The sequence below is a fragment of the Anneissia japonica genome, unplaced genomic scaffold (assembly GCF_011630105.1).
Source record: "Anneissia japonica isolate Jap-2015-1 unplaced genomic scaffold, ASM1163010v1 scaffold285027_len36607_cov111, whole genome shotgun sequence".
NCBI classification, from domain to species: Eukaryota; Metazoa; Echinodermata; class Crinoidea; order Comatulida; family Comatulidae; genus Anneissia; species Anneissia japonica.
In genome coordinates this window covers 25,459-31,612 of record NW_022751009.1, presented here as the reverse complement: position 1 = coordinate 31,612, position 6,154 = coordinate 25,459, and positions in this window count along the sequence as shown.

Below are 6,154 nucleotides of genomic sequence, written 5' to 3'. Positions count from 1 at the left end.
CTTGAAAGTAAAATTCTACATTTTGGAAATTTTGAAAGTATAGTCTATACAACAATTTTTTTTTTTCGAAATATAATTATAATTGGGGGAGGGGGGTACAATTTTCTACTCTCTCGGGCGCCAAAACCTCTAGCTACGCTACTGTCTAGGGGGAGTGAAGGGTGGCACTTACGTGCATTACGAGAGACTTCTATTGATGAACGAATACACACGGAATTAATAGTTCTCCCCCATTTTAGCATGGACAATTAATATTGCGATGATGATGATGATGATGATAAGGAGGAGGCATACTTGTGACGACAGGCTCCTGTACAAGGGTAATTAACAAGCCCTTTGATATGAGTGGCAACCGAGGCCCGTATCCCTAGTTCGTCGTCAAATTTTCAATACACACAATCGGAAAAGAGTAATTATCTACAATAATCAGTACATTCTCGACTGTTATGAAAATATATATCTAAAAAATTATGTTATAATATGCATACTCGGGAGCAGAAAGTTCAACCTAAAAGTTTGATATATGTTTCATGTTGTTTGTTGAATGGTTTTTAATGATATTATATTCTAATGTGACCACAACATAAGGAAGAGCACTTTGTCACCTACAAAGTTCAGACCCATATACATTTATATTTCCTTAGGCCTAAATCATAAGGAAGTCCGCTCTATTAATAGGTCCAAATTTCAGGAATTATCGTTTTATGCATGCACCGACGTGGAAATTTAGTTTGTTGTTTGTTGAATGGTCTTCTTTAAAAATATTACAGTATAATATGACCACAACATAAGGAAGTCCATTCTTTAAATGTTTAATAGATAGTATACAGAGAATTATGATTGCTTATCAAAATCATTATACACATGTTAAATCCAACTTTTAAAAAAAATAAAAAATACGTTTTCAGTGCACGCGCCGACGTGGAAGGATTAACCTAATAATCTTGTTAATAATGCGGTTCTAAAATTTAACTTATGACCAAAACATTTAAGTTGTAACTTCAGGAAAGATAATAATGCATTTTTATTGTACCGCCACCAGCTGGGAAAGTAATTAATATGCATAAATGTCTTCTGTGATTGGTTGATTGCCAACATTTCGGATATAATGCGTAACTCTCATAATAATTTCATATTTCGAAAAAATGTTTGGAGTATAATATGATCACGTTCCATGATAGATTACATCCATAGGGTGCCCCTAAGCCAAAATTTCAAAATTGAATACTCTAACTTGCGTTTTTCCGAATCACGACAGACTGAGTAGATTAGGCCTAGGCCTATTGGTTAAAATGTAAAAATTTAAGATTTTATTTTTAAATCACAAATTAATATTCAGTACATTCTCGACAGTCTTGGAAATGTGGACCTTATCAAATTTGGTTAGGTGCGTTTATACACACTCTTCGTAACACCCCACCTATCCGGGATATACGGGCCTGGAAACTTTACATTTTACCTGCCAATTAATATAGTCGAATTAATACAGTATTATACGCTTATTAGATATCTTCTCAATTTCTCAGTATTTTTTTGTTTTTAATTATTTTTCCACTTCCAACGCTGTATGATTTGAAATTTACATACTATTCACGTCGTTGCTCTTCTTCAGATTCTGTGCGGTTCAAGTTCAGTCTCTCAGTGCTCGGTGGTCATTTTTGACTTTCTTTTTAGATGTACTGTATCTAAGTGTGTTCGTAAGTTTTAAGCTCTAGGTCTACAATTAGGCTACCAACTGCATTAAAGACTTTTGTATTAATCATACATTGTGACATAAATCATAATAATAATAATAAAAGAACTCAACAGTGTACAATAAAAAAAATATTTTGTCTATATATTTCGTCTTTGGCTTAGGTAGGTGGAATTTCTGACAGAAAGACTTTGAATTCGCCAGACAACCAGGCACTGCTATCACTTTGTATTCTCAAACGGTGCGCGAAGAGATCTGGATCCGCGCAGTGCCTCTAGGTGCCGGGAAATTGCACTCTCATACCTTGCAACAATAGCCTACCTTACAACAATACCACGGAAAAATTTCACTGTTCCCTGACAATACAATACAACAATTATTCTTGTTAATACAATTTAAGGGGGTGCGACCTCATCCCCTGCACCCCTCTGCATCAGCCCCAGAGTTGTGTTTGTTTCTCGTGATTACCTTGAAAATCATACACTTTCTATTTTCAGCTTTCTAAAATCTAAATGCCATCGAAGAGTGTCTAGGCGTCCACTAATTTAAAAAAATCTCAAATGGGGGAAATTAATCCGCCTCCCAAAACCACCACCACCAGCCCATTTCGGTTCTTCGCACCTCGCATTATTCATTCCCCTTTGCTAAACCATGGATAGGGCCGGCTACATCGGGGGCTACGTACGATATCATTTATTTATTTATTTATTTTAGGCCTATATGATGGCGCATTGAGCGAAGCCTTCGCGTTAAACCTTGTCTATTGTGAAGCAGACAGTAGTTCATTCAAGTTTCAAGTTTAATTTAATCTCTCATTATAGTAACTTACAAAATAGAAAACTGAATTGCGAGAATGTTACAATACATTAAAACATTAAAAATATTAAGATATACAATTTCAGCAACATTAAAATCACACACAAAAAGGGTTGAATTCAATAAAATGCAAATATAAAAAAATATAAAAAAAATTACAATATAAGAACATTTAATTACACATAAAAAAGGATTAATTATTAAATTACATACAAATAGAAAATAAAATTCATGAAAAAATTACACAATTAGATAATTTAATGGAATATAATATAAAATTCATTAAAAAATTACAATATTATAAGACATGGCAGTACCAGACCAGTACGTTCCGCACCACCCCATTTCGGTTCTTCGCACCTCGCATTATTCATTCCCCTTTGCTAAATCATTTATAGGGCCGGCTACATCGGGGGCTACGTACGATATCATTTATTTATTTATTTATTTTAGGCCTATATGATGGCGCATTGAGCGAAGCCTTCGCGTTAAACCTTGTCTATTGTGAAGCAGACAGTAGTTCATTCAAGTTTCAAGTTTAATTTAATCTCTCATTATAGTAACTTACAAAAAATAGAAAACTGAATTGCGAGAATGTTACAATACATTAAAACATTAAAAATATTAAGATATACAATTTCAGCAACATTAAAATCACACACAAAAAGGGTTGAATTCAATAAAATGCAAATATAAAAAAAATATAAAAAAATTACAATATAAGAACATTTAATTACACATAAAATAAGATTAATTATTAAATTACATACAAATAGAAAATAAAATTCATGAAAAAATTACACAATTAGATAATTTAATGGAATATAATATAAAATCCATTAAAAAATTACAATGTTATAAGACATGGCAGTACCAGACCAGTACGTTCCGCAAACTATGGAATGCCAAGAAATGGAACGCCAAGAGATTTCGAAGGGACGCTGACATATTTCAGAAGCTCTGAATGTATCTTACCTTTTGCTCTTTTTTCATCAGAGTACCGCGCAAAAGAAAAATATATCGGCCGTGCTAACAAAATCGGCGAGGTGACACAGAGACGCACGCGCGCGTATTATACATAAACACCATGTTAAAACACACGTACTGTACATAACGCTGTATACCTTCATTGTCATCTGTCTCCAACCCCCTCCACAATACCCCCCCTCCACCCACCACCTTATTTGGTGACAAGTTCAGGTTTTATTTTGTGACATTCGACGGAGAAACAGCGTTTCAAATGCCGCCTCAAAAGTACAAGCAAAGTACATTTGGAATAAATGCCTCCATCGCATAAACGCCCCGAGGCGTTATTTCTTTCTCGAAACAAATTAAATGAAAGCAACATTTTTCTCAACACATTGTAATGTTCTACACCAGTAATTACATTTTTCTAACCTGTCAACACGTCTTTAAGATCACGCTTAACACATTTGACGGTAATTATGTGTTAGGTTGTTCCACATTTACATTAGAATTAAGGGGCGTTTATTTGAGTATACGGTAGGCCTACTGTACATTTTACTTCAAACAAAAATAAACGTATCCCTCGAATACGCCTCCCTCGAATTAACTCCCTTCAAAAACCCTAAAAAATAAACCCCGGGACGATTATTTTATACGGATGTACCGGTATTAATTATTAAGATTCTTTTGTTCTTATGATGTCCTCCTCCTTTTTGTCCTGTTTTTCCCGGTAGTGGCTAGCTCCCCGCTGTTGATGCGAAAACAAATGAAAACATAAATCTATATTAAATTCCTAGTAAATATCATCCTAGATGTGGCTTTCATCAAAATAATTTATCAAGATTACTTCTCAAAACAATCAGCGCAATCTTTATATTTTAGTTACAATACAGTCGGTCCAGTTTTCGATGGGAAAATCAATGGTATCTCAGAGTTCAAAGAAATTTTCTGATTAACATTTTAGATTGTTAACGCAAAAATTAAAGTTACAACAGCTGCAGCAAAGTTAATTGTTTTGGCCACCGGTGTACGGTTGGTGTTTTTTGGATATCTCACTTTGGCCCACAAAGAAATGTTGCATTTGCACTCAACTTACCAAGAATTCCACTTAAATATATAACAAGATCACCGTACTTAAGTTGGCGCGGAGTTTTTTTTTTTTTTTATATATAACGTGCCATCTGCAATTGTAACTATTGAGCGAGTTGGAACACCCAGCGATGCTCCAGAAATCAGGGGGCGGACTAACCTTGGCCAGGGTCCCAAGAATAATCCCTGGTAGGGGTCATAGGGACAGTATTATGGCTTTAGTATAAAACATGGCTTTTTTTAGACAACAATATTAAAAATTGGCAATCACTTTATTGGATATATAAGCAAATCAATATATATTTTTTTGTTGCGACGACCTTGTTTTTTCGTGACGTCGGAGCTGACACGGTCAGGCAATACCCCCACTGGCGCCACCACTGGGAATACTATCTGACAGGACATAATAAATTGAGGCTGAGACCAATTGTTCTTCATAATAATATATCCATCCTATTTCATAGTTAGTTATCAAATTAATGATTTAACATAGCGTATTTATTTAAATAAACGCCCGGGGCGTTTATTGTTGAGAGGGGATTTGAGGGGGAGTATTTTTTCGAGGGAGGCGTATTTTATCGAGGGAGGCGTTTATTCAAGAGGAAGTTTTTTATTTTGTTGTAAAAAATAAACTACAATAATTAGCGTCAAAATGTCATTGCATAATCATTAATACTGATCCCAACCAGACCAAGTAAAATTGTAATTCTTTGCTACTACACAGTGGAACATATTATAGAGTATGTGATTGTTTCCATTAAATCTGTTGATGTTCATTTAGGGGGCGCTTATTCAAGGGGAAAAATTAACGCCCCGAGGCGTTTATTCAACGGAAAAAATAATTCCCGAGGCGTCCGTTTATTCGAGGAGGGCGTTGTTCGAAATGAGGCTCTAAGGGAGCGTTTATTTGAGGATGGGGGTTAAAGCAAGGCATTTACGAATAAATACGGTAAAGGGTAAAGCAATATTAGTCTATTTACCATACTTTTATTATATAAATTTATTACAAACCAACCGAATGACTTGAAATATACATTTTTTTAAATGAGAAAATCAACATTGAAAAACCAAAAGAAAAAGAGTAAAATCACTAAAAAGCTACATTCTCAAATAAAATCGTTTTTTTTTTAATGTATCAATCACAAATAATAATCCACTTTTAAAAATCGCATTATTTTGACAAACGGCCCAACTGAATTAATTGTTAAATCTGTTCAGTACTTTTAGTATATTGCGTAAGAAATGATAGAGCCTAATCCAATTCAGCTTTATAGTACGGCAGCTTAGGGCCATATTTGGACTTAATGTTGACGTTCCGGACAAAAGCACCGAATTTTTTTTTACATGCTTCTTATGGTCATAGCATTTAATTTTTGGTAGGAACCACCTCATCCGCGGTAATTATGGCGGCCATCTTGGATTTCAAAATGGTAGCCTCATAAAACCTGTTTATCTATATCTCCGCTTCTAAATCACTTTGAATTATAATTCTAATGTCTAAGAGTATGTTTATATGATCGATGAATACCATCATACCATTTTTGACCAGGTCAGATTGCCACAAATGGATCATTTAAGGTCATTCAAGGT